Genomic DNA, 26,234 nt, shown 5'->3' on the forward strand with positions numbered 1-26,234 from the left:
AGCCAGGGCTTGATGTCAAATGGCTGCTCCTTCTTTTGCTGTTTGGGCCTGTGAAATGGATACCATCTGCCACATGAAAAATGTGGTCTCCTGGGAAACAGGTAAAACTGACAATTATACCCTCACATGGTCGGTTTGGAATCACTTCCAACATTCTCCAAAGTTAACCTCTTATGTATAAATTTGGTGCTCTACTGTCTGGCAGTCTCTACTATACGCCCCGGCTTCGTTCCTCTGTAGCGTTTGGATCCCCACCCCCCCCCCCACTTTTTTTTCCCCTTTTTTTCTTTCTTGCCCCTTTCTACATTACCACCCACCTCCTCTCTTAGTAATGCCTCCCAACTCTCTCACCAATTTCCCCCTCCTCTCTTACTAATGCCCTCCCCCAATTCTCTCACCAATTCCCCCTCCTCTCTTACTAATGCCCCCCCCAACTCTCCCACCAATTTCCCCCATCCTCTCTTACTAATACCCCCCCAGCTCTCTCACCAATTCCCCCCTCCTCTCTTACTAGTGCCCCCCCCAGCTCTCTCACCAATTCCCCCCTCCTCTCTTACTAGTGCCCCCCCAGCTCTCTCACCAATTCCCCCCTCCTCTCTTACTAATGCCCCCCCAGCTCTCTCACCAATTCCCCCCTCCTCTCTTACTAATGCCCCCCCCCCCAACTCTCTCACCAATCCTCCTCCTCTCTTACTAATGCCCCCCAGCTCTTTCCCCATTTCCCTCTCCTCTTTTACTAATGCCCCCCAACTCTCTCACCATTTTCCCCCTCCTCTCTTACTAATGCCCCCCCAGCTCTCTCACCAATTCCCCCTCCTCTCTTACTAGTGCCCCCCCCAGCTCTTTCCCCATTTCCCCCCTCCTCTCTTACTAATGCCCCCCAGCTCTCACCAATTCCCCCCTCCTCTCTCACGAATGCCCCCAGCTCTCTTACCAATTCCCCCCTCTTCTTTTACTAATGCCTTCCCCAACTCTCTCACCAACTCCCCCCTCCTCTCTTACTAATGCCCCCCCAGCTCTCTCACCAATTCCCCCCTCCTCTCTTACTAATGCCCCCAACTCTCTCACCAATTCCCCCCTCCTCTCTTACTAATGCCCACATCAATTCTCTCACCAATTCCCCCTCCTCTCTTACTAAGGACCCCCCAGCTCTCTCACCAATTCTCCCCACCTCTCTCACTAATGCCCCCGCCCAACCCTCTCATCAATTCCCCCCTCCTCTCTTACTAATGCCCCCCAGCTCTCTCGCCAATTCCCCCCTCCTCTCTTACTAATGCCCCCCCCCCAACTCTCTCATCAATTCCCCCCCTCTCTTACTAATGCCCCCCAGCTCTTTCCCCATTTCCCCCTCCTCTCTTACTAATGCCCCCCCAGCTCTCACCAATTCCCCCTCCTCTCTTACTAATGCCCCCCCAGCTCTCTCACCAATTCCCTCCTCCTCTCTTACTAATGCCCCCCCCAACTCTCTCACCAACCCCCCCTCCTCTCTTACTAATGCCCCCCCAGCTCTCTCACCAATTCCCCCCTCTCTTACTAATGCCCCCCCAGCTCTTTCCCCATTTCCCCCTCCTCTTTTACTAATGCCCCCCCCAACTCTTTCACCAATTCCCCCCTCCTCTCTTACTAATGCCCCCCCAGCTCTCTCACCAACTCCCCCTCCTCTCTTACTAGTGCCCCCCCCAGCTCTTTCCCCATTTCCCCCCTCCTCTCTTACTAATGCCCCCCAGCTCTCACCAATTCCCCCCTCCTCTTTTACTAATGCCCCCCAGCTCTCTCACCAATTCCCCCCTCCTCTCTTACTAATGCCCCCCCAACTCTCTCACCAACTCCCCTCTCCTCTCTTACTAATGCCCCTTCCAAATCTCTCACCAATTCCCCCCTCCTCTCTTATTAATACCCCCCCAACTCTCTCACCATCTCCCCCCGCCTCTCTTACTAATGCCCCCCCAGCTCTCTCACCAACTCCCCCCTCCTCTCTTACTAATGCCCCCCTAGCTCTCACCAGTTCCCCCTCCTCCCTTACTAATGCCCCCCCCAGCTCTCACCAGTGCCCCCCTTCTCACTTACTAGTGAGTGTCCCGTCCCCCCAGCTCTCTCACAAATGCAGATTGATTTGAATTCCTGTGCTCCTGAAGCTCCAAGGGTCGGGACTGAAGCATGGAGCCCGGAGGAGTTTTGCAGCACTTCACTCGGCTCCATGCTACAGTCCTGACAGGTGGGAAAGAAGACCCCTCCAGTCCCCAATTAAACAGGGATGTGGGAAGTTGTGGCGCCCCCGGGATCCAGGACACCCAGCAGCAAATATTGGCCATGTCCCCCCTGGGTGCCTGGCACGATTCCTCTTACCTTTCACAAGTCTCTGAAAGCCTACATCGGGGCCAGTGGTAGCTGGTGCTCCAAATTTTTTGGGGGGGGCGCAAACAGAAAAATGTAATAGGCAATGCTTTGCGGCAAAAAACGCTGTAAAAAATAGCGTGACTCTGAGGTCACAAAAGTGTGAAAGGGGCCTTCAGTAATCAAGGTATAGTGTGCCCCCTTCAATGCAGAGTGACCAGCTTGCCCCCTTTTAATGCAGAGAGACCAGCGTGCCCCCTTTCAATGCAGAGAGACCAGCGTGCCCCCTTCAATACAGAATGACCAGCGTGTCCCCTTTCAATGCAGAGTGACCAGCGTGCCGTGCCCCCATTCAATGCAGAGAGACCAGCGTTCCCCCTTTCAATGCAGAGAGACCAGCATGCCGTGCCCCCTTTCAATGCAGAGAGACCAGCGTGCCCCCTTTCAATGCAGAGAGACCAGCGCGCCCCCTTTCAATGCAGAGTGACCAGCGTGCCATATTTCAATGCAGAGAGACCAGCGTGCCCCCTTTCAATGCAGAATGACTAGCGTGCCCCCTTTCAATGCAGAATGACCAGCGTGCCCCCTTTCAATGCAGAGAGACCAGCGTGGCCCCTTTCAATGCAGAATGACCAGGGTGCCCCCTTTCAATGCAGAATGACCAGCGTGCCCCATTTCACTGCAGAAAAACCAGCGTGCCCCCTTTCAATGCAGAATGACCAGGGTGCCCCCTTTCAATGCAGAGTGACCAGAGTGCCCCCTTTCAATGCAGAGTGACCAGAGTGCCCCCTTTCAATGCAGAATGACCAGTGTGCCGTGCCCCCCTTCAATGCAGAGATATCATTGTGCCCCCTTTCAATGCAGAGATACCAGCGTGCTCCCTTCAATGCAGAATGACCCGCATGCCCCCTTTCAATGCAGAATGACCAGCATGCCCCCATTCAATGCAGAGAGACCAGCGTGCCCCCTGTCAATACAGAATGACCAGCGTGCCCCCTTTCAATGCAGAAAGACCAGCGTGCACCCTTTCAATGCAGAATGACCAGCGTGCCCCCATTCAATGCAGAGAGACCAGCGTGCCCCCTTTCAATACAGAATGACCAGCGTGCCCCCTTTCAATGCAGAAAGACCAGCGTGCCCCCTTTCAATGCAGAATGACCAGCATGTCCCCCTTTCAATGCAGAATGACCAGCATGTCCCCCTTTCAATGCAGAGTGACCAGCGTGTCCCCCTTCAATGCAGAATGACCAGCGTGCCCTCTTTCAATGCAGAATGACCAGCGTGCCCTCTTTCAATGCAGAATGACCAGCGTGCCCCTTTCAATTCAGAATGACCAGCGTGCCCCCATTCAATGCAGAGAGACCAGCGTGCCCCCTTTCAATACAGAATGACCAGCGTGCCCCCTTTCAATGCAGAAAGACCAGCGTGCCCCCTTTCAATACAGAACGACCAGCGTGCCCCCTTTCAATGCAGACGGACCAGTGTGCCCCCTTTCAATGCAGAATGGCCAGCGTGCCCCCTTTCAATGCAGACAGACCAGCTTGCCCCCTTTCAATGCAGAGTGACCAGTGTGCCCCCTTTCAATGCAGAGTGACCAGCGTACCCCCTTTCAATGCAGACAGACCAGCGTGCCCCCTTTCAATGCAGAGAGACCAGCGTGCCCCCTTTCAATGCAAACAGACCAGCGTTCCCCCCTTTTCATTTTCATTCGCTATTGTCACACAATGGGTGGGCGCAGAGCAGTGCGCCCCGGGTCCACCCTTTTCTGATCGGGAGCCAAAGACGGGGGCGTAGCTGGGAGGAGGGGGCAGCAGAGATGGCCGGCAAGATTTTCCGGGACTTCAGCCCAGCTCCGCGGGACCCCGGGACCCACTTCAATTTGCGGGACACTCCCGCGGATTCCGGGACGGTTGGGAGGTAGGAGACTACTAAAGACTACTAATATAATACAGGAGACTGTTAGAAAAAATGTTGTCATGCTACCAAACAGCAGGGGTGTTTTCTGAAAGCAGTGTTTCTGGGTGCAGATTATCACCCCCTATTTTTACGGATAAAAAACTGTTGTGCGAGCAGAGCATTGCGGCAAACAGTGGGTGTTTCTCACATTGCACAGAATTTTGGGTGTGTCTTAAAGGGGTGTGATGAGTGTGTTGGCTACCATAGTACAGAATGAGACACTGTTGAATAGGGAATGTACAGCTCAGTATCTGTGCAGGTACACTGGAGGAACCGTGGCACAAAATTAGACATTAGGACACCTTTTCAGCGGTCCATAGTAAACAACTTACTTTTTTACTGACCCCTGAACTCTCTTCAGAGTTCACATACTACTGGCCTCTGAACACTGTGTCACTTACTATTGACCTTTACATCATGTACTACTGAGCTGTGTACTCTTTGTTACTTGCTACTAACCTGTAAACTTTGTGTCACTAACTACTGACCTCTGAATGCTGTGCCACTTACTACTGACCTCTGTGTTGATTACTACTGACCTCTGAACTCAGCTTTACTTACAAATGACCTCTGAACATTGCATCATTTACTACTGACCTCTGAACGATACGTCAGTTACTGTTGACCTTTGAATTCTATATCACTTACTACTGACCTCTAGATGCCGCGTCACCTACTACTGACCTCTAGATGCCGAGTCACCTACTACTGACCGCTAGATGCCGCATCACTTACTACTGGCCTCTGTGTTGATTACTACTGACCTCTGAACTCAGCTTTACTTACCAATGACCTCTAAACATTGCATTACTTACTACTGACCTCTGAACGATACGTCAGTTACTGCTGACCTTTGAATTCTTCATCACTTACTACTAACCTCTATATGCCGCGTCACTTTTTACTGATCTCTGGATGCCGTGTCACTTATTACTGACCTCTGGATGCCACGTCACTTACTACTGAACTCTGTGTTTCTTACTTCTGCTCTCTGAGTCCCTTACTACTGACCTGTGTCACTATTGGCCTGAGAACACTGTTTTACTTACTACAGAACTCTTCATAACTTAGTACAGAGTTCAGAGATCAGTAGTAGGTGATGCTAAATTCAGTGGTCAGGAGTAAATTATGCAGAGTTCAGAGGTCAGTAATAGGTGATGCTAAGTTCACTGGTCAGGAGTAAATTATGCAGGTCAGTACAGTAGTGATGCAGAGTGCAGTGATAAGTGACCCTCTGTCTCAAAAGTACAGTCAAACAGCCCTCCTCTGCACAGCTCACCACTTTTCTCCCACTCTCTGGACTCGTCATGGTACTTTTCTGCAGCTCTGGCTCACCTCTTTCTTGCCCCTGGTCCAGTAGGCAGGGCTAAAGTGTGACAGTCAATCATAGGGACATGCCCCTACCCCCCCCCCCCCCAATGGTCTTCAGCATAAACAAATGCAGAATAGATCATAAAAGGAATACTATACCTGATATATAACAAGTTAATGGTATATATCCATATTTCCTTTCTATATTAATTTATTATAGCTAAAATATTATCCCAGAACTACAACTGTATCTATCTATCTAAGGGATTTATCTATGTAGTCTCTACTAACCTTTGCCGGCATATTTTTCCATTCCACATGTCCATAACTTAAGAGCTCTGGAAATAAGGCATTCGCACGTAAGTATAGTGAATGGGTTACTTAACTTTATTTTCAGTCTTTGGGTCCTATATAGGGTATACTAAACAATAAATATTTCCAGGCTATACACGTCAGCAAGAGACACCTAAAAACATACCTTTACATAAAGGAAACATGTATATACAATAGGAAAGCAAACATCTCAGAATAGCAAAATATCCTGCAAACAGGATGTTCTCACAACTCAAATAACAATGGAAAGAAATTCACGAGAGCGAGAGAGAGAGAGACTTTCTCAAACCAAAAGTTTAAAGCATAACCCCAACCATTTAATTAAGCATGACTATAACATTTAAATAAAACATAATCCTATCAGATTAGAAGACTGCTACAGCTGCAGACAAGATACAAAAGGGGGAACTGAATGGTGTTTCCCTGCACTTCTTGTTGTGCAATGTGTGAGAGCACAGTGGACCTCACTCCTTTTGGGGGCCCTTGTGCCCAGCACACTTTGTACCCATGGAGGATGTGCCACAGCCATAGAGACATGGGTATAAGGACTATAATAGGATTTCAAAGGGATGATGTAGAACTCCAGGTTTAGAGCTAAAATACAGAAATATCTTCCTGGATTTGAGATGGTTTTGGATGGGGGACTGTCGGTCACACAAATGAGTAGGGCATATGCCAGCTTTAACAAATTACATCATTAAGTTTAAGAAAAGGGTACCTTTTAAAGTACAAATACCAAGCAGCACTACTAGGCAGGAAAGACATCATTGCAAGCGACACAAAAAAATACAGTTCTCCACCTTTTTTCTGCAGTTTAGCAGAGACCCATCATGTTTCTCATTCCCAGAGATTCACCTAAATGACCCCTCTGAACATTCTGTAAACTCTGGTACTGCACAGGTCTGGAAAGAAATAGATGAGTAAAGTATACAATAAGTTGCAGATCCAGTTGAGCAACTCTTATTTTGAAATATGTACTCACATTCCCATAGTCTCTCCTGTTTTTAATTCTATGAAGCTGCTCAGAGACTGGCATGTGGGTAGGTGCAGCGTGGTGCGGCAGCAGTAAACACTCAGAGTTCAGTTGCGAAAAATAGAACTATATTTAAATGGAAACTCAGTAAAGCACAGCAAACCCGGCGGGAAGAAAACCCAGACTGGGTACATTCACAGAATGAACAGTAATGAGAGGTAGCAGTAGGCCTCAGGTGTGCTAACAGTGTCTGCCTCGAGGGGCAGAATGTGGCCTGGCTGACTGTACCTAAGTGGAGAGGCTTCCAGAATAGATGGTGTATCGCTTCACTTTCCCTACTCGTCTGGAACCTCTCTTTGTTGCTAAGCACTGTCTCTGAGAGACGAGTGACCTGTCCCTACTCTAGTCACATGCAAAATGTGCCAAAGCCCCACCCAAGATGGTCATATGGGGTGCCAGCATCTAGTCAGATAGCTGCTCCTGTGACCAACTGACTTCCTCTCCTCCTGTAATGCTGCTGGAGTTGAGCACCGACTGCACTGGAGAAAGCACGTGCCTACACTGTCCCCTCTCTTTGACAGATGCTGTCCTCGGCACAGTAGGGAACAACGTGAAAACTGCAATAAACTTAACTAAGACACAAGAGGCAAAAGTTCAAACAACATAGTCAGAGTACTTTGAAGACCACAGTGTCCTTGCTGAAATCACTGCTCAAGAAGTTATTTTCAGTTCATGTTTCCAGAGACTCCGGTGCACAGGAGTTGACGGGACCAACCATACCCCCTTCACCTCGGCTCAAGGCTAACTCCTCGGAATCTTCAAGACAGTCAATGGGGCCTGCAGGGGTTTCTAGACTGTCCATAGACACTGTACTGGGGCTTTCTTCTTCCCAATCAGTAAGGGCTGGAGGCTCCAGCACAAGAGGAGGCAGGTACCATTCATTGTGAACCTCTTATACTAGCGGGAAACCCATGGGGTGGTGTGCCTCTCTATCCCTGGCAGGTTTAAAAGAGCAGTCGCCACTTTGCACATAGGGTCTCAACAGGTTGCAGTGGAGCCATCTCTTGTTGGGGTTGGGACCCTCCAGGATCAATTTGTATACTGGCGTTGGAGGAAATGACTGCTTCTCAACCCGATAGAAGGTGCGCTCCCACTTACGATCCAAATTTACTGCCTCTTTTGCTTATAGTGTTCTTCAACAAAAAACGGTCTCCCAGTTGCAATGGCAGTTCCTGTATGGCAGAGTCCTCAGTCAAATCCTTATGTTTTTCCAGCACCACCAACCTTGATTTTCTGTATCTGGCCCCAGTGTTCCTGCACCTGGCATCGTACTCTCTGGAGAGTCCAGCAGGAGGTCTACCTGTAGCCTGCCATAGCGCCGAAACATCAGGAAGAATGGGGGTGTGACCCATGGCCTGATGTGCTGTGTTGTAGGCCGACACCATGGCTCTCATATGTTAGGGCCATCTATCTTGGTGCCTTTGTTAGAGAGTCCATAGAGAGTCCATTGCCCAGCAGTGTGCGATTGAACCATTCACATGCTCCATTGCCCTGCGGGTGGTAAGGCGTAGTATGCGACTTCCAGATACCACTGAGGCGGCACAGTTCAGACAAGACCAGTGACTCAAAGTTTGGGCCTTGGTCTAGGTTATTGTAATCACCCATAAGGTGGGTACATAGGCGTAAACACGATACCTTAATAGCTGTAAAAAATACAACATAGAAACAGTATGAAACCAAGTATATAAAGAGCATCTGCCAATACTGTATCTTCAATGGCACGACTATCAATACCGCCATCTATGTAGTCATAACTATGTGGTAAGTAGTAAAGTGGCACATGAAATCTATACAGTACATCCGAAAATCAGTCAATACACAAGTAATATAGGAGAGACAAGAGGTGTAGAGTGTGAGGTAAGGTAGAAAGGGACAAGACGGAAGAAAAAAAAAAGTGGGGGGGGGGGGACCCGAGCGCTACAGCGGAACAAAGCTGGGGCGTAGAGTAGAGACTGACAGACAGTAGAGCACCAAATTATATATAAGAGGTTAACTTTGGAGAATGTCGGAAGGGATTCCAAACCGACCATGTGAGGGTATAATTTTTAGTTTTACCTGTTTCCCAGGAGACCACATTTTCCATGTGGCAGATGGTATCCATTTCACAGGCCCAAACAGCAAAAGAAGGAGCAGCCCTGGCTATCACAGCACGTGCAGTGGTCAAAAAGCGTCAGAGGAGATTCTTCTTATTTTGTTGCATCATCGAGAGCATAGTAATGAGAACGGAGTTGGCGATTCTATCCCCCGCTAAGTAATAGTAGAGGCTGAGTATTTTGTCCCAGAAAGCAGTTATACAAGGACAGGTAATCCATATGCGTGTTATGATGCCCGGGGGCCTGCAAACATCTCTAGCAAGTGTTGGGGATGGACAGGTCCATGGCATGTAGGTAGGGCTGCTATTAGGACTCAACAGTGTTCATCTGCCCAAACCATGAGATGTTGGGCTGGTCATACGTCTTGAGACAAGTGCGGACGAGCAATAATAATGATCTATTATTCAGATCTGCGAGGCCCGAAAGAGAGGCCAGGATATAAACTCTGAGGAATTGAATGGCCTTTCACAGCATTTGAAGGGAAAGTTAGCCCGAAGCCTGGAGAGGTCTCGGTTAGCCAGGGAGATATCTATTGGGGGCCTCCATTTTGTCATAGTTGACTTTGAAATTACTTACCCGACCAAAGGCTTCAAATTCCTTCATAACAGAAGGGAGAGCAATATGCAGGACAGATACATAAAAGGAGCAGATAGTCCGCATATAGGGGCAGCTTGTAGTGATGTGATCCTACTTTGATGTCCCTGACATCAGGGTTGTTACGTAGAGCTATGGTAAGATGTTCCATAGATAGAACATATAACAGGAGGGGACAAGGGGCACCCCTGACGGGTCCCACTGTGAATCCTAATAGGGTCAGAATAAAGGCAGTTGGAGCACACTCACGCAGAGGGGTTTGTATACAAAGCCATGATCTTATGTAGAAGACTGGGCCCTATCCCTATTTAAGTTCGAGTAGCCAGAGGGAGTCCCGATAAACACGGTCAAAAGCTTTTTCGGCATTGACCGATATGAGACAAGTAGGTATGTTACGTTTCTGACTATATTCTATCAGGGAAATCATCTTATTTTATTTTTATTTTCAAACTGTATTGCAGTTTGACAGTTAAAGCTGTCAGTTTCATTTTTCAGCAAACCTATGTGATCGTCATGACTGGATGCCATAGTGATCACATAATTAATCTGATAATTTGTGTACATCAGCAAATGTCAGTGACTAAAGCCTGGTACACACTAATAGATTTTTTTGTTTTTTTTTCGTTCAACTCAGCTGAGCTGTTATGTTCTGACAGGAGGACCAACTAGTCTCCTGTATCATGCCAATGGTTTAAGTAGTCTCAAATTGTCTCTTTTACCATGTCAGGGGATAATAGATAGAGAGAGAGAATATTATATATATATATATATATATATATATATATATATATATATATATATATATATATATATATATATATATATATATATATATATATATATATATATATATACATACACATACATACACACACACACAGGACTTTGTTTTTCTCAGAGAATAGGTGCAGGAACCCTCCCCAGCCAACTACTCCCCCCCCCCAACCCCATTGTTCCCCGGGAAGAAGTAAAGCTGCGCCAAATCTGCATACTGTTCAAAAGGCACAGAGCATTGCACTGCGGAGCGCATAACACACAGAGCTCAGGAAAGTGTACTCTGCAGTGATGAGGTGTGTGGATCACACAGGGCAAAGCGAAAAAAAAATCAGCACAAGGGACAGTACATAGCTCCCCCAATGTAACTATTGCTCACCTCTGTTCCCCCATTTACACCTAACCACTGCAACCCTTGTCCACAGCTCACCTATGCTCCCTATCCACAGTTCACCTCTTCTTCCCTCCCATCCACAGCTTACCAATTCTTCCCCCCATCCGTAGCTCACCTCTTCTCCCCCCCCCCCCCCGTCTACAGCTGACCACTTCTCCCCACTGTCCGCAGCTCACCATTTCTTTAACCCGTCAACAGCTCACCACTTCTTCCCCCTGTCTGCAGCTCACCCCTTCTTCCCTCTGTCTGCAGCTCACCCCTTCTTCCCCCTGTCTGCAGCTCACCCATTCTTCCCCTTGTCTGCAGCTCACCACTTCTTCCCCCTGTCTGCAGCTCACCACATTTTTCCCCCTTTTCTGCAGCTCACCACGTTTTCCCCCTTTTCTGTAGCTCACCACTTCCTCCCCCCTTTTCCACAGCTCACCACTTCTTCCCCCCGTCTGCAGCTCACCACTTTTTCCCCCTTTTCCGCAACTCACCTCTTCTCCCCCCTTTTCCGCAGCTCACCATTTCTTCCCCCTTTTCAGCAGCTCACCACTTCTTCCCCCTTTTCCGCAGCTCATCTCTTTACCTCTGCCCACAGTTCACCTTCGCACCCCCCACAACTCACATTTGTACCCCCTGTCAACAACTCAACTCTGCACCCCCTATCCACAACTTACACCACCAGCCAACAACTACAGCTTGTCTCATCCCCTCTTTCTCATTTCACTTCTGCACCCCCATCTACAGATTACCCCAATCCACTGCTCGCATTCTTTCAACCCTCCAACTTCCACCTCTTCACCCCCTGGCACCTCTACACAACCTGTCAACCCCCCCATCCCAGCTCTTGCCCCTGTACCACCTGCCCTCCCCCACTCCACCTCTCCCCCTTGCCAGCTGTCACCTCTTCTCACAACTTCGCCCTCCTCTTGACAAATTTCCCCCCACTGCGGTTCACAGCTCTCACAGATGCCTCTATGCACAACCACCCCCCCCCCCTTCCTCTCCCTCTATAGCATTCGCTCACCTCCTCTTGGTGCAGCTGTGCGCTGGCTTTTTTCCAACACAGTACTGCCCAGTTCCCTCCTTGTCCCTGTTCCGCCACGTTCTGACAGAAAAAAAAGCCCTGTGTGTGTGTGTGTATATATACACACACATATATATATATATATATATATATATATATATATATATATATATATATATATATATATATATATATATATATATATATATATATATATACACACACACACACATATACATACACACACACATACACTATCTCAGTATCTCACAAAAGTGAGTACACCCCTCACATTTTTGTAAATATTTTAATATATCTTTTCATGTGACAACACTGAAGAAATGGCACTTTGCTACAATGTAAAGTAGTGAGTGTACAGTGTAAATTTGCTGTCCCCTCAAAATAACTCAACACACAGCCATTAATGTCTAAATCACTGGCAACAAAAGTGAGTACACCCCTGAGTGAACATGTCCAAATTGGGCCCAAAGTGTCAGCAGTGCAATGGAGCAGTGGACGGTGTCAGTGGGGCATTGGACAGTGTCAGTAGAGCAGTGGATGTTGTCAGTAGTTTTTTTTTATTTTTATGTATTTATTTATTTTTTTTGTTACAATTTATTTGTTTTGATTTTTTTTCACAATGCTTTTTGGGAGGGGAGGGGGTTGGGCAGTGGATAGTGTCAGTAGGGTGGGGGGGGGGGGGAGTGGTGTCAGGAGTTTTTAATTTTATATATTTTTTAACATTTCATTTTTTATTTTTTTTTTACAATTTTTTTATGGCAATTTTTCATCAGCATCAGCCTTATTAGTAGGCTTTGGTGATATATCACAGGTCTAAACAGACCCCTGACATCTCCCCTTTGAGACAGAGAAAGGGACTGAGGCAACAGATTCCCCAGTCCCTTTCTCAGCAGCCTCAGCACTGAAGATGAGTGGACAGGGGACAGAGGCTCCTGTCCATTCATAAACTGAAGCAGAGGAAACACAGTTTACTGTGCTCAGTTATCAGAGGACACAGGAGCGATTGGTAGCGAACACTCACTGTATCAAATTGAGAAAAGGAAGGGGCCAGTAAATTACATGTTTACCGGACACTTCCTCCGCTCTCCAACCTGACATCCCCCCAGCAGCCGACAGGAGAGAAGAGGAGGGAGGCGGGAGGGGGGGGGATAAGGAGGAGGACGAGGGGGGGGGGGGGGGAGGACAGGGGGCCGGAGGAGCACACGAGTTGTGGAGGAGGAGGACACAGCAAAAAGCTGGGGATCGGTGCTACGGGAAGGACAGCTGTGAGCACCGATCTCACGGCATAGCTTTTCAGCTGACAGCCGTGGGAGGGAGAGGAGGAGAAGCAGCTGTCAGCTGAAAAGCCATGCTGGGAGATCGATGCTCACAGCTGTCCCTCCCACCGCATCGGCTGTGAACCAGGGGACTGTGTGCAGTGAACACCCTGCACACATGGATGATACGCCGCTGATATATACACTGTATTCTAATTCTCTGTGAAACACTAGGACAGCTGCTTGTAAATTAAAACTGGTGTAGTACCCTACAAATAGGTGCTAGGTAAAACTATAGTGGGCCTTGTCTGCTTAACAGCAGGGCTGTGATTTATCTAGTCAGGGTGTCAGGGCCTCCAGATGTGCCTGCTGAGGGGAGAAGTATCCCCACTGGCTCCTGTGAGAGGCGTCTCATAGGGCAGTGTGGGAAGCCCAATCAGGGGACACATCCCAGCTTGTAACTACCCCAGAAGGCAGATTACGCTGCAAGGGATTCTGGGAGTGGGTATAGGTTTGGGGGGAAGTGCGTGGCACGGTGTCTTTGGCAGGAGCAGAGTCCCAGGAAGGAGAGTGCGGCTGTCTCTCCTCCTGTCTGAGGAAGGTGGATATCTCGGGGTGTCGCCTGAGTGTCCAGAGAGTGCTGAGTTGAGCTGAGGGGATCCGCTAAGCCAAGAGCCTGCGGAGAGAGAGAAGGGTCCAGTCCCAGGAAAGCCTACACAGGTCGTGAGTACTGCAGATTGCCCCTGGGGGTCTGCCTAGAGTCAGAGGGGACCACTCCAGAAGAGGTTCTGGAATCCAGTGTCAGCTAGCTGTAAAGGGGGTATCTAGGTTGAGGACCCTGAAGTTGTAAAGGGGGTACATAGTCAGTGGACCCTGAAGAGTTCAAGTAGTAAAGGGGGCACCTGCAGTCTGGGCCCTGAATGGTATTGCGTGCCCAGTTACAGTGATAGTTATTTGGAGTTCTACAAAATGCTACCTCAAGCTGTGCCAGGCGGGGGAGAGTATTCAGAGACTTTCACAGTGAAACAGTGTCAGGAGGAGTACTACAGTTCTCAGTCTTGGATCTACTAGACTACAGGTCGGGGATTCAACTCTTCATCTGTTATACAGAGTTTTCTCAGAGTCAGTGAGCATTGGCTGGCTCCGGCTGGCGTCAAGGAAGCACCAACGGGCATTTTCAGGATCGAAGTCCCAATTGTAATTAGTTCAAGCCGAAAGGAGTATCCCACTCATTCACTTCTTCCATCCCCTAATTTATAATAAAAACCACAAACAAAGATGCCGGAGTTGTCACTGCTTCAGTTGTCACACCTGGGGACTCAGCTCACAGAGGCTGGAGAGGATTCCGGTACTAATGGCAGACCCACATCAGGCCATAGGCCTAGAAACTTTGCTAAACTAGTAAGGGTGCATTGCAATTAGGCCTGGGTAAGGTATGCTGTGATGGATGAAATTCAAATGAATAAAACAATTTATGATCAAAGAATGTTTTCCTCAAACTTCTCCTTTTATTTATGCCTATTAAAATCAAGCCCACCAGGATAACCACGCAATGTTGTCCATGCTCAGTCTTGTTCCACACACTTAGTACATAACTAATGGTTTTTAGGGTTAGGAGAGGGTTAAGGCCATAAGTAAGACAGTAAGTGATTTTAGAAAGCATGTAGGTTTGATGTGATGTGTGAACTCTAATGACAAGTCACTGTTAGACAACTGCAGTCAAATCCTGGCACTTCCACCGCACTGAACTAATGAGAGTTGCATTTGTTTTTTTCTATTGCGAGTTCCCTTTAACTCCCCAATCAATAATGCAGGAACACACCCAGGTATGAAATTTGAACTTTAGACACATCCAGATATAAACCACTGATACCCTGCTACAACAGTTGTTATCAGACACTCGGAATAACATCTTATATAATGTGCAGTGTGGAAAGGATACAGGAAGCAAGTTTTGTTTAAAGCGTAACTCCACTTTTGTTGAGAAAAAAAACATTCCACTCTGGGTGATCTATGTACATTACAAGGATTTTAACAAACTTTGTTGTAGATTCCTATCTTTTGTTATTCTGAAGAAATCATTGTTTGTTCCTCTGTGCTGAGAGGGTCCAATGGGAGTGGTTTCATAATTATCTGTCAGCTGTGGCAGCTGCAGAGCTCTAATGGGGAAAGCTGCTGGGCCTGCATCCCTTTAGACGTGTTCCTATTGGGAGTATCTCACCAAAAATTACATTTTTGTTGCAGGGATGCCAGAAATCTGACTTGTATCTTAGGCAGACTTCTGGGAAAATTGGGGAGCCAATCACACAAGCAGGAAATTATGTTTCTGGGGGTGTGGTCAGTATACATTCTGTGTACAGAACAGCTCCAGGTAGCCATATTGCATTGCATTTCCAGAAAATTACAACAGCTGCAGATTAAAAAGGAAAGGTAATTTTTAATAGCATTCAAATACAATATGATTTGTGTCACAATTGTAAACGCTATATTGTTTTTTCTTTATTTGCTATTTTTTTCCCCACGAAAGTGGAGTTACCCTTTAAAGTCAAACTCCAGCCAAAACTTCTTACAATATCAATAAACCTCACAGCCTTATAATGTGGGAAGTACAGTCATACTCCTGACTAGTGATGGGCCGAACAACCCCCTGTTCGGTTCGCATCAGAACACAGCAAACAGGGGAAAAGTTTGTTCGAACAATCAAACTCCATTGAAGTCTATGTGACACGAACGTCAAAAATCGAAAGTCCTCATTTTAAAGGCTTAAAGCGGAGTTCTGGCCTCAAATACCTTTTTAGCTAAAAATACCCCTATAATACTAATCCATCGCCCTTTACAGAACCGCTATTCTTATACTTACAAGGTGTACAGTATTGGATTTTAGTCAAAATCTTACTTTTAAAAACGCTGTCTGAGCACAGCCATCTTGGATGTGGGCATCTGAAGCCGCAGGGTAATCTACTGTGTCCTTCTTCCTGATTCCAGGCAAGGTTCTGGGAGTTCTTCCTGATTCCATTCCAGCCTCCTGGGAGTGATGACAAACAGCTCCCAGGATGCAATGCAAAGGCGGAAGTGATGTCGGTGGCCGTGGCCACAGAGGGGGGAGAAGGAGGAAGTACAATCAAAAATGCCCTAAAAAATAAGGTAAGGGACCCCCCAAAAAAATTGTAAATGCCCAATTGTTGATCAGCATAACGAGCACTCCAGGAATCACTAAAGTTGCAAAATAGGCCAGAACTCCGCTTTAAATGTAAGTTATTGCCAAAAAAAGTGTATGGGGGTCAAGGTACGGCCCTGGGGGACATGTACCAATGCAAAACTTTTTTTAAAAACAATAATTTTTTAAGGAGCAGTGATTTTAAAGATGCTTAAAGTGAAACAATAAAAATGAAGAATTCCTTTAAATATTGTGTCTGGGGGTCCCCCTAATGTGCCCGCAAAGTGGCGTATTTGTACGTTGTACAGATCTTGCTACAGCAATATTGACATTTCTAAAGGAAAAAATGTAATTTAAACTTGCTCACGGCTGTTATGTATTGTCGGCTCTCAGTAATACACATAAGAAAAAGAAAACAAACGGCGTAGGGTCGTTCCCCCCCCCCCCCCCCCCAGTCCCTTTGGGTCTGGTATGGATTTGGATCCGGTATGCCAAAACTATAAAAAAAAAAAAAAAAAAAAAACGCGCAGGGACGAGCCCTGCTGTTAAATATTTGATACAAATGTGAAATCGCATGTACTTGGCATACAGGTGCAGAAAAATTGGGCCTTGGTTTTCGGTGGTGTCTGAACACAGCAACCCGTCGCAGTTGCTCTTGCTGGGTGCAGGAACGAGCCCTGCTATTAAAAATTCTAAACAAATTTGAAATCACATGTACTTATCTTACAGGTGCAGATAAATTGGGCCTTGGTTGTTGGTGGTGCTTGAACACCGCAACCCTCGCAGTTACTCTTTCTGGGCGCAGGAGCGGGCCCTGCTGTTAAAAATTAGATACGATATTGAAATTGCATGCACCTGACGTACAAGTGCAATAAAATTAGGCCTGGGCATTGGTGGTGCCCTAAACCAAAAACATTGCCGGAAGCTAGCATTATGAAGATTGAGGAATAGGATAGGCAGCATATGCAGTCTTCAAGGGATGGCAGACCCCTAGCAAATTCAATCCGTTACATCAGCATCAGGGGCTTGATAGCTGCTGTTGAACCAAGACTGATTCATTTTATTAAAAAAGTCAGCTGGTCAATGGAGTCTGTGGACAGACGCAATCTTTTGTCTGTCACAAAACCTCCAGCAGCACTGAAATGTTCATTCGGAAAGCACACTGGAAGCAGGACCGGCCAGTAGCTCCATTGCATATTGAGCAAGTTCTGGCCAGTGGTCCAGTCTTGTGACCCAGTAACCCAGTGGATGCTCAGTTGGAAAGGTTTCCAAGTCTACTCTTGCCCCTAGATAATCCTGCACCATATGATGGAGATGCTGCCGGTGGTTGCTTAAACCTAAAAGCCCTGGGCGCTGACGACTAAAGAATTGGTAAAAGGCATCGGTCAGCCGGCCGCCTTCTCCACCTCTCCTCCTTTGGCTGAATGATGCCTCAGAAAACACGCCCAGAGAATGTTAACACCCCAGTGTCTGGAAAGATGTTTCATCCTCTGCTCCCTCTGTGAAGGCAGGGTGAGCTCTCCAACTTTACCCTTGTAACGTGGATCAAGAAGGGTTGCCAACCAGTAATAATCCCTCTCCTGTATACCACAAAGCCCATGCAGCGTAAGTTTGAGGAGGCAAGAGATTCTGAGTCCTCTGGGTCACTAAGGGGGATATTGTCAGGAGCAACCTCTCCCCAGCCACATACAACTCCTGGGGTTTCTGGGGAATGACAACCATTCCTTGAAGACTGCTGTATGTTATCCTCTAAATCCATGCTGCCACAATCCTCCTCTTCCTCCCCTTGCTCCTGTGTGTTTTGTCGCCCTGCAGGCATGACATCTGCGTAAAGGAGACCTTGTGAGGAAAGGAAGTCCTCCTCTTCCTCCCTCTGTTCTGCCTCAAGTGCCCTGTCCATATTTCCACGAAGCTTGTACTCCAGCAGGAAGACTAGAGGGATAGTGTCACTGATGCATGCATCATCCCGGCTCACCATCCTTGTGGCTTCCTCAAGTGGTGACAGGACAGTGCATGCATCCTTTATCAGCAGCCACTGGCATGTCAAAAGAAGCCAAGCTCCTCTGAGCCTGTCCTTGTGCTATACTCACACAGGTACTCATTGATGGCCCTCTGCTACGTGTGCAGCCGCTGCAGCATTGCCAATGTTGAGTTCCACCTGGTAGACATGTCAGAAATGAGGCGGTTAGTGGGCAAGCTGAATTCCTGTTGAATATCAGATAGCAGCCGAGCACTGCCATTGTACGACCGCCAGAAATGGCCACAGACTTTTTTGGCGTGCCTTAGATCTTGTAAGCCCGGGTACCGATTCAAGAAATGCTGCACCACCAGATTCAGGACATGTGCCAAGCATGGAACATGTGTCAAGTGTCCCTGTCAGAGGGCGGAGAGAAGGTTGGTGCCATTGTCGTATACAACCATTCCTGGCTCAAGCTGCCGTGGTGTCAACCACCTCTCAGCATGCCCCTGCAGAGCTGACAGAATCTCTGGCCCCGTGTGGCTCCTGTCCCCTAGACAGACCAACTGAAGCACTGCATGGCATCTTTTATCCTGACTGCTTGCATAGCCCATGAACGCTTAGGGAGCACTGCTGGTTCAGAGGACAATTCAGCAGAAGAGGACATAGAGGAAGAGGAGGAGTGGGTGGAGTAGACAGATGTGCCAGAATCAGCACCAGCTTTTTGGAGGCATGGGGGCAGAACAAGCTCCAGCACTGAACCCTGTCCTGCATCCTTTCCAGCTGCCAGCAGAGTTACCCAGTGTGCTGTGAAAGAAATATAATGTCCCTGCCCATGCCTGCTGGACAAAGAGTCAGCAGTAATGTGAACCTTCCTGCTGATTGCTCTGTGCAAGGAAGCCAAAACACTACCTTCCACATGATGGTAAAGAGATGAAATGGCCTTACGTGAAAAGAAATGTCTTTTTGGAACCTGCCACTGTGGTACAGAACATTCCGCAATTTCACGTAAAGGGGGCAGAGTCTACCAGATAAAAAGGCAGCAGCTGTAGTGCTAGCAATTTGGCTAAGCTAGCATTTAGACGCTGAGCATGTGGATGGCTGGGACAGTATTTCTTTTTTACGATTCAGCAACTGGGGTAGCGAAATTTGCCTGCTGGTCAAATCAACAGGGGATGCACTGCTAGCAGACTGTGTGCAAGTATCTGTGGCACTCATTGCTACACCATCATCCCTCTCAGTGCAGGTTTTTGAGGTATAGTAGGGGTAGAGATCTCAGATGAGAAGCAAGGTGAAGTATGCTTTTATTCTGATGTTGGTCTTTCAGGTGCTGTTGCCAACGAACTGCATGGCAGGTCGTCATATGTCTTGTCAAGCATGTGGTGCCCAAGCGGCTGGTGTTCTGGCCACACTTGATCCACTTCAGACAGAGATTGCAAACAGCAACCCTGCGGTCTACTGCACATGCGTTGAAAAAAGCCCACACCAATGAACTTTTGGAAGTCAGTGGGGAGTTAGCAGCGATCTGCACCTGTGGAGCTCTGTGGTGTGATGCAATGGGTGGCTTCCCTTGAGATGGCCCCTGGAGCACATCCTGCCTCGTTTGAGTTGTGCCACCTCCTCCTCCTCACTTTCCTCCTCTATTCTCTCAGGCACCCAAGTACAGTCAGTGACCTCATCATCCCCACCCTCCTCGACACTAGAGCAAACTTGGCAGTATGATGCAGCTGTGGCAACATGATTCCTAGTTTCTTGTCCGTCATTATCACTCCCTCTCTCTAGGCTCACGTTATTCCCTTCCTCAATCTGGGAACCAACATCGGAGCATTCGAGTTACTGTGCATCCTCCAGCATCATGCAACTGACACTATGATCAAATAATTCAGGTGACTCCTCCATGCATGATGGTAAGGCTTCAGAAGGAGTAGCTGTAGACAAGGAGCCTGTCGAATGGGCCACTTTGGCAGCTGCAGTGGAAGGCAAACTAGTATGAGCCTGTATGACAGAGGATGAGGACGGCTTAGTTATCCACTCCACCAACTCTTCTGCATATTGTGGCTCGATAACACAGCCAGCACCGGAAAAATAGGACAAGCGTGCCCCGCCTGCAGAGGATGCAGCATGTCCGTGGCCACCACTTTTCACTGTGGACACAGAGGCTGCTTGCCCTCTTTTAGTGGCCTGTGAGCGTCTGCCTCTCCTTGTTGGCCTTTCGGACATGATGGGGATTTTGATTTGTTTTTTTAACTGATTATTATAGAATGTGTGATGGAAATATGATGCGTGGGTGCAATAATTTTGTGCTTGGTGCACTATAAACCGTTTTATTATATATTTTTTATTAATAAAGAAAAAATTAATAAAGCCAAAAAAAACAAAAAGAAAATCCCTGCTAAGGCAGAAGGAATAGCGCCCGAGATGCACAAGGGGGTACAGCAATTATACCCCTAATATAATTTGTGCTGGTTCACCACCAAAAAAAAAACACTAACGTCTGGAGCAGAAGGAAGAGCGTCTGAGATGCACAAGGGGGTACAGCAATTATGCCCTTAATATTATTTGTGCTGGTTCACCACCAAAAAAAAAAAACACTAACGTCTGGAGCAGAAGGAAGAGCGTCTGAGATGCACAAGGGGGTACAGCAATTATGCCCCTAATATTATTGGTGCTGGTTCACCACCAAAAAAAACACCCATGTCTGGAGCAGAGGGAAGAGCACCTGAGATGCATAAGGCCCTGTTTTGTTCGTTGTTCTAACAAACACCCAATGTTCGAGTTGAATTTATGTTCGACTCGAACTCGAAGCTCATCCCTACTCCTGAACATACAACATAAAAACAACATAACTGAAAATGTGTGACTGGTAACTAACTGGAGGCAGTAATGTCAATGTACCCCCCTCCCTAATATATCTGATACTAGGGGGAGTAGGGATAATGTACCCCCTGACAGATCAGATACTAGAGGCAGTAAGGACAATGTACCCCCTAACAGATCTAGTACTAGGGGCAGTAAGGACAATGTACCTCCTGACAGATCTAGTACTAGGGGCAATAAGGACAATGTACCCCCTGACAGATCTAGTACTAGGGGCAGTAAGGACAATATACCCCCCTGACAGATCTAGTACTAGGGGCAGTAAGGACAATGTACCCCCTAACAGATCTAGTACTAGAGGCAGTAAGGACAATGTACCACCCGACAGATCTAGTACTAGGGGCAGTAAGGACAATATACCCCCTGACAGATCTAGTACCAGGAGCAGCAAGGACTATGTACCCCCTGACAGATCTAGTACTAGGGGCAGTAAGGACAATGTACCCCCTGACAGATCTAGTACTAGGGGCAGTAAGGACAATGCACCCTCTGACAGATCTAGTACTCGTGGCAGTAAGGACAATGTACTCCCTGACAAATCTGATACTAGGGGCAGTAAGGACAATGTACCCCCTGACAGATCTAGTACTAGGGGCAGTAAGGACAATGTACCCCCTGACAGATCTAGTACTAGGGGCAGTAAGGACAATATACCCCCCTGACAGATCTAGTACTAGGGGCAGTAAGGACAATGTACCCCCTGACAGATCTAGCACTAGGGGCAGTAAGGACAATATACCCCCCTGACAGATCTAGTACTAGGGGCAGTAAGGACAATGTACCCCCTGACAGATCTAGTACTCAGGGCAGTAAGGACAATATACCCTCTGATAGATCTAGTACTAGAGGCAGTAAGGACAATGTACCCCTTGACAGATCTAATAACTGGGGGCATTAATGACAATTTACCCCTCCCCCTTCCCCAATAGATCTGACACAAGGGCATAGGTGTGTGCAGCCTATTAGATTAGGGTGTGCACCCTAATGCTTAAACACACGTGCCTTTCTCTGCAGCCTTAGCTCCATGGGGCAGTAAATGAAAGGGAAATGCTCTGTGCTAAGCAGCTTCCTGTTCATTCACAAACTGAAGCATAGTAAACACAGTTTACTACGCTTCAGTTATGGACACAAGGAGTGTGTTTATTTAGAAAAGAAAGGGGCCGGCAAATTACATATTTACCAGCACCTTCCCACACCCTCTATCCTGAAACATCTCCCATAGCAGCTGGGGGTAGAGGAATGAAGCCTGCCGCACTGGAAGTGGGAAGCCAGGGCAGTAGGGGGAATCGGCACCATACATAGTAATTAGAGTGTGCCCAGGCACACCTGGCACACCCCTTGAGCATGCATATGTACAAGGATGAATAAGGACAATGAACCCCCTGACAGATCTAATAACTGAGGGCAGTAATGACAATTTAGCCCTCCCACCCTCCCTTACCCAATAGATCTAAAATAAGAGGGAGTAAGGACAATGTACCCCCTGACAGATCTAGTACTCAGGGCAGTAAGGACAATATACCCTCTGACAGATCTAGTACTAGAGACGGTAAGGACAATGTACCCCCTGACAGATCTAATAACTGGGGGCAGTAATGACAATTTACCCCTCCCCAATAGAGCTGACACAAGGGCATAGGTGTGTGCAGCCTATCAGATTAGGGTGTGCACCCTAATGCTTAAACACACGTGCCTTTCTCTGCAGCCTTAGCTCCATGGGGCAGTAAATAAAACGGGAAATGTTCTGTGCTAAGCAGCTTCCTGTTCATTCACAAACTGAAGCATAGTAAACACAGTTTACTACGCTTCAGTTATGTACACACTGAGTGTGTTTATTTAGAAAAGGAAGGGGCCGGCAAATTACATATTTACCAGCCCCTTCCCACACCCTCTATCCTGAAACATCTCCCGTAGCAGCTAGGGGTAGAGGAATGAAGCCAGCAGCACTGGAAGTGGGAAGCCAGGGCAGTAGGGGGAATCAGCACCATACATAGTAATTAGAGTGTGCCGAGGCACACCTGGCACACCCCCTGAGCATGCCTATGTACAAGGGAGAATAAGGACAATGAACCTAACAGATCTAATAACTGAGGGCAGTAATGACAATTTAGCCCTCCCACCCTCCCTTCCCCAATAGATCTAAAATAAGGGGGAGTAAGGACAATGTACCACCTGACAGATCTAATAACTGGGGGCAGTAATGACAATTTAGCCCTTCCACCCTCCCTTCCCCAATAGATCTAAAATAAGGGGGAGTAAGGACAATGTACCACCCGACAGATCTAATAACTGGGGGCAGTAATGACAATTTACCCCTCTCCCCTTCCTTAATAGATCTTATAAATGGGGGTGTAAGGACCATGGGCCCTCTGACAGATCTAATAACTACGGGCAGTAATGATAATTTACCCCTCCCCCTTCCCTATTAGATTTCTTACTAGGGGGTGTAAGGACAATGTACCCTCTGACAGATCTAATAACTGAGGGCACTAATGACATTTTATCCCCTCCCCCTCCCCAATAGATCTGATAGTAAGGTAGTAGGGGGAGTAAGGACAATGCACCCCCTGACAGATCTAATAACTGGGGGCAGTAATGACAAATGTTTCCCCCCGCCCCCCTTCCCCAATAGATCTAAAAATACTAGGGGGAGCAAGGACAATGTACTTCTGACAGATCTAATAACTGGGGGCAGGAATGACAATTTATCACCCCCCTCCTCAATAGATCTGATAGCAGGGAGATTAAGGACAATATATCCCCTGACAGATTTATTAACTGGGGGCAGAAATAACAAGTAACCCCCCCCCCCCCTTTCCTAATACTTCTGATACTAGGGGGGGGGGGGGGTAAAGACAATGTACCCCCTGACAGATCTAAAAACTGTGGGCAGTAATGACAAATTTATCCCCCCCCCTTCCCCAATAGATTTAAAAATACTAGGGGGAGCAAGGACAATGTACCCTCTGACAGATCTAATAACTTGGGCCATAATGAAAATTTGCCTTTCCCCCCTTCCCCAATGGATCTGATACTAGGGGGAGTAAGGACAATGTACTCCCTGACAGATCTAATAACCGGGGGCAGTAATGACAAATGTAACCCCCCCCCCCTTCCCCAATAGATCTAAAATACTAGGGGGAGCAAGGACAATGTACCCTCTTGACAGATCTAATAACTGGGGGTAGTAATGACAATTTATCACCCCCCTCCCCAATAGATCTGATAGTAGGGGGATTAAGGACAATGTATCCCCTGACAGATTTATTAACAAGTAACCCCCCCCCCCCTTTCCTAATCGTTCTGATACTAGGGGGAGTAAAGACAATGTACCCCCTGACAGATCTAATACTAAGAGACAAAGGAAAATTTACCCCCTCACAGATCTAATAACTGGCAGTAATGACAATTTATTCCCCTTCGCCAATACTGTACATCTGATACTGGGGGTGTAAGGACAATGTACCCCCTGACAGATCCAATTCTAAGGGATAAAAAGAAAATGTACCCCTAACAGATCTACTAAGTGGGGGCAGTAAACTCATTATACCCCCTGACCGATCTGATACTGGGGGGAATAAGGGCAATGAATGCCCCCCTGACAGATGATACTGGGGGCAATAAATGTCCCCCCCTGACAGATCTGGTACTGGGGGCAATAAGAGCAATGAATTCCCCCCCTGACAGATCTGATACTGGGGGCAATAAGGGCATTGAATGTCCCCCCTTGACAGATCTGATACTGGGGGCAATAAGGGCAGTGAATGTCCCCCCTGACAGATCTGATACTGGGGGCAATAAGGGCAGTGAATGTCCCCCCTGACAGATCTGATACTGGGGGCAATAAGGGCAATGAATGCCCCCCCCTGACAGATCTGATACTGGGGGCAATGAATGCCCCCCCCTGACAAATCTGATACTGGGGGCAATAAGGGCAATGAATGTCTCCCCCTAACAGATCTGATACTGGGGGTAATAAGGGCAATGAATGTCCCCCCTTGACAGATCTGATACTGGGGGCAATAAGGGCAGTGAATGTCCCCCCCCCTGACAGATCTGATACTGGGGGCAATAAGGGCAATGAATGTCTCCCCCTAACAGATCTGATACTGGGGCTAATAAGGGCAGTGAATGTCCCCCCTGACAGATCTGATACTGGGTACAATAAGGGCAATGAATTTCTCCCCCTAACAGATCTGATACTGGGGGTAATAAGGGCAATGAATGCCCCCCCCCCACAGATCTGATACTGGAGGCAATAAGGGCAATGAATGCCCCCCCCACAGATCTGATACTGGGGGTAATAAGGGCAATGAATGTCCCCCCTGACAGATGATACTGGGGGCAATTAATGTCCCCCCCTGACAGATCTGATACTGGGGGCAATAAGGGCAATGAATGCCCCCCCCTAACAGATCTGATACTGGGGGCAATAAGGGCAATGAATGTCCCCCCTGACAGATCTGATACTGGGGGTAATAAGGGCAATGAATGTCCCCCCTGACAGATCTGATACTGGGGGCAATAAGGGCAATGAATGCCCCCCCCCTAACAGATCTGATACTGGGGGCAATAAGGGCAATGAATGTCCCCCCTGACAGATCTGATACTGGGGGTAATAAGGGCAATGAATGTCCCCCCCCCCCCCCACAGATCTAATAAGGGGGTGGGCAATAAGAACAATTGCTGTCTTAGCCATGACTCTGGAAGGCAGTAAAGGCCGACGTTCTTCTCATACAGATGAAGGGAAATAAGTGTAAGTTTCCCCCTGGCAGATCCCATAGTAAAGCATACAGGCAGACCTTCCCTCGGATGAGATATCATTGGTTGGGGTAATCACAGAGCCAAGCCAGCAATTGAAGGTAGAGGACTAACCACGCCCCCTCTCTCATCATACCGCTAGCTGGCTCCACATTGGCGGCTTGGACGGCTGCGCCCGCCGTGTCACGTGAAGAAGGGGGAGCGCGCAGGGAGCGCGGAACCATTGAGGCGGTGTACTGTACTGCCGAAAGTTTCAAGTTGCCGACAGCGGCAGTAAAATAGGCGGGAACCTGGAGGAGGGACACCTCAGCGGAGCCCGGTACTGACCGAGGCGGAGACATACACCAATGGCCCCCTCATGCTGCCCTTTT

General features: G+C 47.8%; 1 protein-coding gene across 1 annotated transcript in view; it reads right to left on the reverse strand.

The window, feature by feature from the left end:
- Positions 1-14,837, reverse strand: part of TMEM45B (transmembrane protein 45B) — a 135,115-nt gene extending 120,278 nt beyond the window's left edge. Inside the window, exon 1 of the mRNA XM_082274392.1 lies at positions 14,815-14,837. The gene's annotated coding sequence lies outside the window, so the exon portion shown is untranslated. The remainder of the gene's footprint in view (positions 1-14,814) is intronic.
- Between the last annotated feature and the right edge of the window lie 11,397 nt (positions 14,838-26,234).

This window comes from Pelophylax lessonae (genome assembly GCF_965119305.1).
Source record: "Pelophylax lessonae genome assembly, chromosome: 12".
Classification (NCBI taxonomy): domain Eukaryota; kingdom Metazoa; phylum Chordata; class Amphibia; order Anura; family Ranidae; genus Pelophylax; species Pelophylax lessonae.